We start from the raw sequence: 12,473 nt of genomic DNA, 5'->3' as shown, positions 1-12,473 counted from the left end.
CGATTAACCATGGTCTTGGATCAGGTGTTGGACTCGTGATCGACATCTATTTCCCTCTCGGAAGAGAGCTCAGAGCTCATATATGACCGGTCTATGGGTAATGCTGTGACCTTACACACACACACACACACACACACACACACAACTCCCCACCCACGAGAGTTGGAGTAACGAATCGCAGCGCAGCGATACTGAAATTATTTCAGCCCTGGGTGGGATTCGAACCCGGACCGCCGTAGTGGCAGCCGAAAACTATACCACTGCGCCACGAGTTGTGTGTGTGTGTGTGTGTGTGTGTAAGGTCACACACTGAGCACTCATCTGAGAGTAATAGCTGTCAATCATGAGGTTAGCATATGATCCAAAACCATGGTGAATCATACGTGTACACACACACACACACACACACACACACACACACACATCATCATCATCATGGCGCAGTGGTTAGAGTTCTCGGCCGCTACTACGGTGGTCCCGGTTCGAATCTCGCCGAGGGCTGAAATAATTACAGTATCGCTGCGCTGTGAGTCGTTACTCCAACTCTCTTGGGCGGGGAGTTGTGTGTGTCTGTGTTTATGTAAGGTCACAGCATTACCCATAGATCGGTCACGTATGAGCTCTGAGCTCTCTTCCGGGAGGGAAATAGCTGTCGATTACGAGTGCAACACGTGATCCAAGACCATGGTAAATCACACACACACACACAAACAAACACATAGAAATACACAGACACGCGCGCCAAGCCTACCATAGTTTGCAAAGCTGTTACACAGTATGACAAAGTTTACTACTTGGTTCAAGGCAAGCGGGCTAGCTGGATGGTTGACCAGATCCTACAGCTGGTTTGAGGCAGCTGGTCTAGTGGATAGACACTTGTGCAGCTGGCTCGCCAAGTGACCAAGCCGGCCGCTGTGTAAGCTGTATTAATTCATTTCCTATGAGGAGTACTTGGGGCGGATATGCGCTTAAATTTGCGAGGGTGCTTTGGGGAAACCCATACTGAATGCGCGTACACAAGCGAGAGACGTTCTCGCATAAACACACAAACATTGACCTGCGGAACGAGTGCGCGACAAGGACACACACACACACACACACACACACACACACACACACACACACACACACACACACACTCGGTGGCGTAGTTGGTAGAGCGCTGAACTGCCACCATAGTGGCCCGCAGTTCTTGGTTCGAATCCTGCCCAGGGCCGAAATTATTTCGGTACCGCTGCGCCTCGGGTCGTTACTCTGACTCTCGTGGGCGGGGAGTTGGGTGTGTGTGTGTGTGTGCAAAGTCATAGCATTACCCATAGATCGGACCTACGAGCTCTGAGCTCTCTTCCAGGAGGGAAATAGCTGTCGATCACGAGTCCAACACGTGATCCAAAGACCAAGTGAATACACACACACACACACAACCTCGTGGCCCGGTGGTTAGACTTCTCGCCTGCCACTCCGGCGGGACGGGTTCGTATCCCGCCAAGGGATGAAATAATTTCAGTATCGCTGCGTTGCGGGGTGTTACTCCAACTCTCGTGGGTGGGGAGTTGGAGTACCACCCCGCCCAGTGTTACCCATAGATCGGTCATACGAGCTCTGAGCTCTCATCCGGGAGGGAAATAACTGTCAATCACGAGTGCGACACGTGATCCAAGAACATGGTGAATCACACACACACACACACACACACACACACACACACACACACACACACAGCGTTCCGAGCGTACACACTATGCTGATGTACACAATTAGTCCTTTGTTGCTACAAATCTACAAAGGAACTCAACATACCCCGGAACATTTAGACTAACATTTCTCAACTAAGGGTTCCGGGAGGAACGTGACGTTGCCCGGAACAGGGCCGTTCCGGTAAGGACAGTAATAAATAGGCTAATTATAGGAAAGTGCAGTTTTGAGTAATTTTTATGTTTATATTCGGCCAATTTTCCTGCCCCCCCTTGTCAATAAGCTTGTGAAGAGGTAAGTTATTTCTTCGCTTAAACTGGTTCAGAAAGATGTATCGTGGTTGGCTGGTGAAGTTTAAGGTGAAGAAAGGAAAAGGAATTAATAAAAACGTGTAATGATTTTTAATAAAGGGTTCTTTGAGATGCGGGAAATATAAAGGAAAAGTGCTGAGAAAAGTTGAATTAGAGGGATATACACATCCATACATACATATATTACAAAGGATTACAAAGGCGGAACATGCCGACAAGAGACCTTTTGGTCCATAACTAGGTTGGATGCGAAAAAAATATATGTAATAATGATAAACAAATAAATAAATAAATAAATAAAAGATATAATAATATAAATAATAATGAATAAAATAAATAAAAACATAGGTATAGTTGAACAATAAACAAACAGGGAAATAGTAAATAATGATAAACTGACAGATAAATAATAATAAATGAAAAGCAAGCAAATTATATATATATACATATAAAACATTAAACTATGTAAACACAGCAAGATTCATAAACATACTCAAGTACATATATACAGAAGTACATTCGCATATACAGAAACACTAACACAGGACACACATGCAAACACACACACAACACACACACACACACACACACACACACACACACACACACACACACACACACACACACACACACACATATATATATATATATATATATATATATATATATATATATATATATATATATATATATATATGTTGATACATAGAAACACGCTGATCCGCATGACAGCGACCAAGTTAATCCCAGGCAGCAGATTACTGGCTAAACTACTTAGTTGAGCACATCAAACGAATGTCACCTGTATGGAAAACATTGCTAAAAGTCCCAACGCCAAGTCAAAAAACGTCATGATGTGTCAATGCCATTCTTACAGAGTTATTGGACTTCAAGAATACCACGGCGCGATTGGTCGAGCCCTGTCGGAGGAAAAGCGGCTGGGGAAAATTGGACTTATTGCTTTAAAAGAGGAATTACGAAAAACGGCCCTTCTTCTTTCTTGGCAAATCAAAGAGAAAGTCGCGGGGGTGGGCGGGGTGTGTTCACACGGTACAAAACGCGCCGATACGCACACACACACACACACACACACACACACACACACACACACACACACACGCACACGCACACACACATGACGCGGGAGTCATGTGAACAGCAGGGCCACGCTTGGAGGGGCAGGTTTGGAGGGGGAGGGGTCTGTCTTCCAGGGGAACACACTCCAATAACATTTGGAGGACTGGGTATGTGTTGCATATGTACAGAAGTTCAATGGGCAGATTTGGAGTTACAGTGCGAGAGATTTGGAGGGGGGCGGAGTCTACCTTGCAGGGAAGCACACTCCAAGAACATTTGGAGGACTGGATAGGTGTTGCATATGTACAGAAGTGCAATGGGCAGATTTGGAGTTACAGTGAGAGAGGTTTGGAGGGGGCGGAGTCTACCTTGCAGGAAGGCACACTCCAAGAACATTTGGAGGGCTGGGTAGGTGTTGCATATGTACAGAAGTGCTATGGGCATATTTGGAGTTACAGTGTAGGAGGGCAGGTTTGGAGAGGAAGGGGTCTGTCTTGCAAGGGAGCACACTCCAAGAACATTTGGAGGACTGGATAGGTGTTGCATATGCACAGAAGTGCTATGGGCATATTTGGAGTTACAGTGTGGGAGGGCAGGTTTGGAGGGAGAGTGGTCTGTCTTGCAGGGGAGCACACTCCAAGAACATTTGGAGGACTAGGTAGGTGTTGCATATGTACAGAAGTGCAATGGGCAGATTTGGAGTTACAGTGAGAGAGGTTTGGAGGGGGCGGAGTCTACCTTGCAGGAAGGCACACTCCAAGAACATTTGGAGGACTGGATAGGTGTTGCATATGTACAGAATTGCAATGGGCATATTTGGAGTTACAGTGTGGGAGGGCAGGTTTGGAGGGAGAGTGGTCTGTCTTGCAGGGGAGCACACTCCAAGAACATTTGGAGGACTAGGTAGGTGTTGCATATGTACAGATTTGGAGTTACAGTGCGAGAGGGCAGGGGAGCACACTCCAAGAACATTTGGAGGATTGGATAGGTACTGTATACGTACATAAGCACAATGAGTAGATTTGGAGGAAGCGAGAGCTCTGTAAGTACACAAAACCAAATGGGATTTGGAGGATTGAACGTATATGTTCCACATTGCAATGGACAGGTTTGGAGGGATTTGGAGGGCTAAAGAATGATGCTGTACATCTGAACAGAAGAGCAGTGGGCAGGTTTGGAGGAACAGACAGAGTTACATGTGTACAATAGCACAGTGAGTACATTTGGAGGATGGGACGGCAAACCATGTGTACAATAGTACAATGGAAGGGTTTGGAGGGCTTTGGAGAGCTGGCTACACAGAGATTAGATTTTGGAAGCCCGTGCGAGGCTACATTTGGACAACAGTGGATGGATCATGCTACAGACAGTGTACATGTACAGGAATACTGGTAATAGTTTCGGGGAAGGGTAAAGTAGTACAGGTATACAATAATACTAGGAATGGCTATGAAGACTTCAGGTACTGAACTGGTGTATGACAGTAAAAAAAAAAAAAAAAAGATAATAATAATAATAATAATGATAATAATAATAATAATAATAATAACAATGATAATAATTGTATTTGTCTAGATATTTTTGTTTTTAAATTGATGAAATTTTGTTCATAAGAAGCATTACTAATTCTCGGTAGCCTAACTCTATTCACTCTAAATGACAACATTCATTTAGCTCTGGCTGCCGGCAGGCGATTTTATTAATATTCGTGGTATTCCCCCCCCATCCCAAGTAACGAAGAGGTTAATGCATGACGAGTTAAGCCCATGACACACTATAAAAGCAATACGAGGAACAAAGGTGCTCAAATGTCTGCCAGGGTATGATAACATACATACATACATACATACATATACCAAGGCTTTCTTCCCCCTTACCAGGGGGGTAGCCAAAAAGGACAAGGCACAAAAACATTCCCACCCATTCCATCCCCGAAAACACTCCACACCCCTCCACCCTCCCTCCCATCTTAGCACCTCCTAACAGTACAAGAAAATCTATAAATATATTGAAAAAAATAATAATGAATTCTAGATTACTCCCTTTAACGGCAACACACACCGTAGCAAATATATATATATATATATATATATATATATATATATATATATATATATATATATAAAGATATATATATATATATATATATAATAAAATAAATCAATAGATAAAAAAAGATACTCGAGTTCGTTTGAGTATAAACGACTTAGGTTACAAATTTTAATCTTTCGAATCTTCAAACGTCAAGTCACATTCGCGTCATATATTAAAAAGCTGAATGACGAACTAGAAGGTACACCTAGAATATGAATATTAGACACATTGTTTACATGCCTTTAGAGAAGTCTAGAATGTAAGAGAAGTTGTCTTCCAGTATTTCAAATTGACAACATTTGACGAGAATCACGATCATGTGACGGGGGCAGAAGAATATCCAAGATTCTAGAATACTATAAACGAGGTTCTAGCTTTTCACATTGACAACATTTGACGAGAATCACGATCATGTGACGGGGGCAGAAGAATATCCAAGATTCTAGAATACTATAAACGAGGTTCTAGCTTTTCACATTGACAACATTTGACGAGAATCACGATCATGTGACGGGGGCAGAAGAATATCCAAGATTCTAGAATACTATAAACGAAGTTCTAGCTTTTCACATTGACAACATTTGACGAGAATCACGATCGTGTGACGGGGGCAGAAGAATATCCAAGATTCTAGAATGCTATAAACGAGGTTCTAGCTTTTCACATTGACAACATTTGACGAGAATCACGATCGTGTGACGGGGGCAGAAGAATATCCAAGATTCTAGAACATTGCAAACGAAGTTCTAGATTTTCAAATTGACAACATTTGACGAGAACCATGATCCAAGATTCTAGAATATTGTAAACGAATCTTGAATGTGTGACGGGCAAAAGAATATCCAAGATTCTAGAATATTTTAAACGAAGTCGTCTTCCACTTTTTCAAATTGACAACATTTGACGAGAATCATGAATAGTGTCCAAGATTCTAGAATATTGTAAACGAATCTTGAATGTGGGAGGGGCAAAAGAATATCCAAGATTCTAGAATATTTTAAACGAAGTCGTCTTCCACTTTTTCAAATTGACAAGATTTGAAGAGAATCATGATCATGGGACGGGTGGGAAAAGAATATCCAAGATTCTAGAATACTGAAAACGAAGGTTCTAGAATACTGTAAACGAATCTTGAATGTGTGACGGTAGTAGAAGAATATCCAAGATTCTAGAATACTGTAAACAAATTCGTCTTCCACCTTTTCAAATTGACAACATTTGACGAGAATCATTACCGTGTAACGGGGCCAGAAGAATATCCAAGATTCTAGAATATTGTAAACAAAGTTCTAGTTTTTCAAATTGACAACATTTGACGAAAATCTAGATTGTGGGCTGGATGCAGAGGAATATCTAAGAATCTAGAATATTACAAAGTAATTTTGCAGCTTTTCAAATAGACAACATTTGACGAGAATCTAGATTGTTTGACGGGGGCAGAAGAATATCCAAGAATCTAGAAGGGTGTCCAAGATCCTAGAATATTTTAAACAAATTCGTCTTCCACCTTTTCAAACTGACAACATTTGACGAGAATCTAGATTGTTTGACGGGGGCAGAAGAATATACGAGAATCTAGAAGGGTGTCCAAGATTCTAGAATATTTTAAACAAATTCGTCTTCCACCTTTTCAAACTGACAACATTTGACGTGAATCTAGATTGTTTGACGGGGGCAGAAGAATATCCAAGAATCTAGAAGGGTGTCCAAGATCCTAGAATATTTTAAACAAATTCGTCTTCCACCTTTTCAAACTGACAACATTTGACGAGAATCTAGATTGTTTGACGGGGGCAGAAGAATATCCAAGAATCTAGAAGGGTGTCCAAGATCCTAGAATATTTTAAACAAATTCGTCTTCCACCTTTTGAAACTGACAACATTTGACGAGAATCATGATCGTGTGACGGGGGCAGAAGAATATCCGAGAATCTAGAAGGGTGTCCAAGATCCTAGAATATTTTAAACAAATTCGTCTTCCACCTTTTCAAACTGACAACATTTGACGAGAATCTAGATTGTTTGACGGGGGCAGAAGAATATCCAAGAATCTAGAAGGGTGTCCAAGATCCTAGAATATTTTAAACAAATTCGTCTTCCACCTTTTCGAACTGACAACATTTGACGAGAATCATGATCGTGTGACGGGGGCAGAGGAGTGTCCACATGTGGGTTGGATACGTGAGAGAAAAGGGAATTCTTGATTCAATTGAACATGGGGGAGGTTCTCGATGCTACTTGATGACAAGTGAGTTTAGTCTCAACCGCAAAAACCCCTATCGGGTGGGTATCGCCATCTTGGGGTCCTTCGCAAGAGTGAATTGGGACGGGAAGATGTCTGTTATAGTTCAACATAGTCACTGCGCTCATATCCTTGCAATACGTTGCTAAAAAAAAAAGAAAAAAAAAATATTAATAATAATAATTTGACGTGAGATTACGTTTCTTTCAATTTCAAAAATTTCTTTGTTTATTGTTTAGAACTAATGTACTAGAAAACTTAGTTCCAGTTTAGTTAAACATACAAACAAACGCGAGCTCGTTTGACGCTATAAGAAAAAAAGAAAAGAAAAAATATACATATATACGCACATACATGTACACACACACACACACACACATATATATATTCCATCAAATTTATTAACATTACGAGTAAAAAAATAAAATATTTTTTCTCTTTTAAGGGAAAAAACAACATATCATAGTCAACAACACAACACAAACAGATGGAAACTACAAACCATCTGCTCAGGGGAAACAAGGAAGTAGTAGCGAGAAAGTCCCTCTGGTTAAAAGTGGGTGTGGGGTGGAGTTTGGGGGGGCGTAGACAGCGCCCCTGTGGGCGTGGGGGCAAGACTGGGGGGCCCAGAGGTCAACAACAGACTTTTTTTGACCTTCGAAAGCAACCAACCTCTTCCCACATGTGAACGCTGCGTCAGTTGTCTCGTTTACTGGCCGCAAGAGGGCAGCACCCCGATTAACCAATGGGAGCAAGGAGAGAGAGAGAGAAAGAGAGAGAGAGAGAGAGAGAGAGAGAGAGAGAGAGAGAGAGAGAGAGAGAGAGAGAGAGAGAGAGAGAGAGAGAGAGAGAGAGAGAGAGAGAGAGAGAGGGGAGAGAGAGAAGGAGGGAGAGGGAGAGAGGGAGGGAGAGAGAGAAGGGTGGAGAGAGGGAGGGAGAGAGAGAAGGGTGGAGAGAGGGAGGGAGAGAGAGAGAGAAAGGGGGAGAAAAAGCGAGAGAAAGCAAAAGAGAGAAGGAGGGAGAGAGCGGAGAGGGAGGGAAAGAGAGAGAGGGGGAGAGAAAGCGAGAGAGAAAGCAAGAGAGAGAGAGGGAGAGAGAGTGGGAGATAGGTAGATAGAGAAGAGAGAGAGAGAGTGAGAGGGAAAGAGAGAGATACGGGAATCCAAGCAATTTGTATTATAAAAGGAATAAGATGAAAATACAAAAATTAACGAATAAATAGAAACATAAACAAATAAAGTTGAAGTGGAAAGGAAATTGATATGGACGAAGTCTAAACAAACTGTGATGGAGATAGATGAAGAGATTGACATTAAGAATATACATACATAAAAACATACCCACACACACACATACACACACACACACATATATATACATATATATATATATACATATATATATATATATATACACACACACACACACACACACGTTATATATATATATATATGTATATATATATATATATATATAATGTATATATATACATACATATAAATATATATGTGTATATATATACATACATATAAATACATATTTGTGTGTTTCCCCTATTTAGGTACATATACATACATTGCCCACATCTCATTAACAGTAAATATTCAAAGCTTCTTGAGACAGGATATAAAAATAAAATAAAATAAAATAAAATAAAATAAGAGAGCGACAAATAAAGAGCCTTCTTGACGTCACAATTCACCAAGGGAGCAATGACGTCAACTAAAGTCCTGATGGATGGAGACAAAGATTTATTAATTTTGTTCAAGTTGACATCAAATTGACGTCACGTTTTGAAGTGTGACGCCACAGTCTTTCCACGCGTGACGTCAGACTGCCCTTTCCAGTAACATGATCATAGACTGAGCAGTGTGACATACATATACCAAAGGCATTTTCCCCCTTATAAGGGGGGTAGCCAAAAAACAAAGGCATAGAAACCACTCCCACCCATTCCATCCCCTACATACTCCACTCCCCTCCACCCTCTTCCCTCCCTCTTATCTTGGCACCTCCTGGATAACGGGTCATCCCTGCATCTTGTCCACTGCCTTGATTACAAAGATGGAAAATATAGAATAAAGAGGAAGACGATAACATGAATTTGGTGATTGTGAAAATCAAAATCTCCGTAAAAAATCATCATTTTATCTTCAACACTATTACCACCTCTACAAATACCATCATCGTTAGACAAGATCAATTTCTATTCGTATTACACTAAAATATTAACTTAACATCACAAAACATTCCATTTTTTAATGCTTGTTTAAGCGTAGTTGTATATAAATAATTTGTTCCATGTGCGAAAGATAAATTAATAGGTAAATAGATAAATAGACAGATAGAGATATGTAGACACAAAATAGAATAATTCCATTTCACGATTTGACGAAATACCAAACTTTCCATTTAGATCAATTTATCTCAATTTGATTCAGAAGCATCGGAAAAATCTGTAACGTGATATGTCAAAGTGTCTACAGATTTTATTTTCTTTGTGATAATTATGAAAACGTTTGATTAAACCTATCCATATTATGGCAAATATTTTCGCTTGAATTTGTACACCCAACGGTTAAACTGTGTATTTCTGACATTGATGGATTTACCAAATGTGTACAACTTACCGTTACACTAGACCATATATATACTCGTATTTACTTGTTGATTACACTAACTATTGCGTGGATAAAGCATTCTATATCTAGGTTTAATATTATAAATACTTTGCAATCTATCAACTTGAAATATCAACGAACTTTTTTTAAATATTAAGTCGTCATGCACAGCCGTGACGTCATGTCGTTGTCTTGTGACGCAATGTCGTCAAAAGCTTTTTCTTGTAAAGACGTTGGACGGATAAAAACGATCGTAACTTCACTTATAGCCTACGCTTTCTTACAACCATTACCTGTTATCTGATAAAAGGAAACCGGTTTTCAGACTCCTCCGAGCCAACTAAGACTATTAATAACAATAAAAAATATCGACGATCTCCATTACTACATTCAATAAAGAAGATAAATAAATAAACAAATGAATAAATAGATAAATAAAAATTCCGATTAGGTTTCTATTACTATTACCACCTTCAGATTATTTTGATATTTCGATTACTTATTTATTCATTGATCTATTTATTATCTATTCATTTATTATTTACCTGTTTATCATTATTATTATTATCATCTTCACTTTAAGACACACTCCTCTTCCCACATGCAGTTAAAACCTCAAACTCGAATCCTGTTTACGATAAAACCAACCCATTTGATCACTTCATCAAAAACGGCGACTTTACTTAACTGAAGCAGAACCGTCAGCGTAACTATATACATATATATATATATATATATATATATATATATATATATATATATATATATATATATATATATATATATACATATATATGTATCGCCCTCTTATGCTCACATTACTCCCTCTGTCGTCTTCATATCATGAACACCGAAGAGTCGGAAGGAAATGTGACCTGAGCCCTAAGGCGCCTTCAGCTGTCGGAGGAGAGGTCAACTGATCACACAGAGTTGCCTACGAGACACAGACAGCCTTCCTCCTCCTCATCCTCCTTTTCTTCCTCCTCCTCCTCCTCTTCTTTGCAAGGTCCCCCTGAGCCATACCCTCAAGGTTCCCGATTTCTATCTTCAAAGAAAATACATCATAACTAAAACACTACATATATATACATATATATATATATATATATATATATATATATATATATATATATATATATATTCCAAGGCACAGGTTTTCAGGTAAACAATTCTGATTAAAGTCAACTGCGCTAATAACTTTGGCTATTTCGAGATCCGGTGTCAACAGCTTTTTGTACTATTACATAGTATTATTATATTTTTCGTCATTCATCAGCTCATATCTGTACACCTCCTTATCCATGGGATTGACATCATGAATGATTTTATTCATATTTTGAACTATGGAAACAAAAAGGTATTCTTCAAACTGAAGAACTTGGATCACAAAATAGCCAAAGCTATTAAAGCAGTTGACTTTAATCAGAATATATATATATATATGTATATATATATATATATATATATATATATGTATACTGTATATATACATATACATACATATGTACACACACGCACACACACACACACACACACACACACACACACACACACAGATATATAATATATATATATATATATATATATATACATATATATATATGTATTGTCACCCTGACCTCTGTTTTGGGGAGTCTATCTCTCCCGGAAGATCAAGGAAGAGAGAAATACTTCAAAACTGAAGAGTTACCAATCTTTTCCAGCCAGTGCTGATAAAGAAGAAAAGAACGACAAAGAGAGAGAGAGAGAGAGAGAGAGAGAGAGAGAGAGAGAGAGAGAGAGAGAGACATAAGTACAAACCGAAAAGGAAGAGAAAAAAGACAACGAAAAAAAAAAGAACAAGAGGATGATGAAAAAGAAGAAAAGTAAACATGAGAGGAATAATGATGATAATAAGAGGAAGAAGAGAGGAAATAGATATAGAAGAAAAAGAAGAGTAAGAAGATGAAGAACAAGAAGGCGAAGAAGAGAAAGAAGAACAACGAGAACAACAAAGAGAGGAAGAAGAAGAAGAAGAAGAAGAAGAAGAAGAAGAAGAAGAAGAAGAAGAAGAAGAAGAAGAAGAAATGACTGAAGAAACCCAACGTTCTTGTTCTTATTGTTCTGTCACGAAAGAAGTCTACGGTAAATCGCAGATTACTTTTTAATTAAGTAACATTATAATGAAACAAATCACTAGTTCCAGTGACATCTTATAAATAATAAAATCCCATCAATCACCGAGATTCGAACCCGGGACCTCATAATCAGAAGCCTAGTGTGCTACCAAACCTTCCGACTCTTTTAATCTCTTGTGTGGCAAGAGGGTAGCATCGTGAACTCCTAATCTTGAAGTCCCGAGTTCGAGGCTCCGTTATTGATGGAATTGGTTATAGTATTTGCAGCTTGAGTGATCAGAACGCTTCTTCGGGAGATCGATCTGCGCATGCGCGT

Source organism: Oratosquilla oratoria, chromosome 44, assembly GCF_046742065.1.
Source record: "Oratosquilla oratoria isolate Oo_2021 chromosome 44, ASM4674206v1, whole genome shotgun sequence".
Lineage (NCBI taxonomy): Eukaryota > Metazoa > Arthropoda > Malacostraca > Stomatopoda > Squillidae > Oratosquilla > Oratosquilla oratoria.
This window is presented reverse-complemented; position numbering follows the sequence as displayed.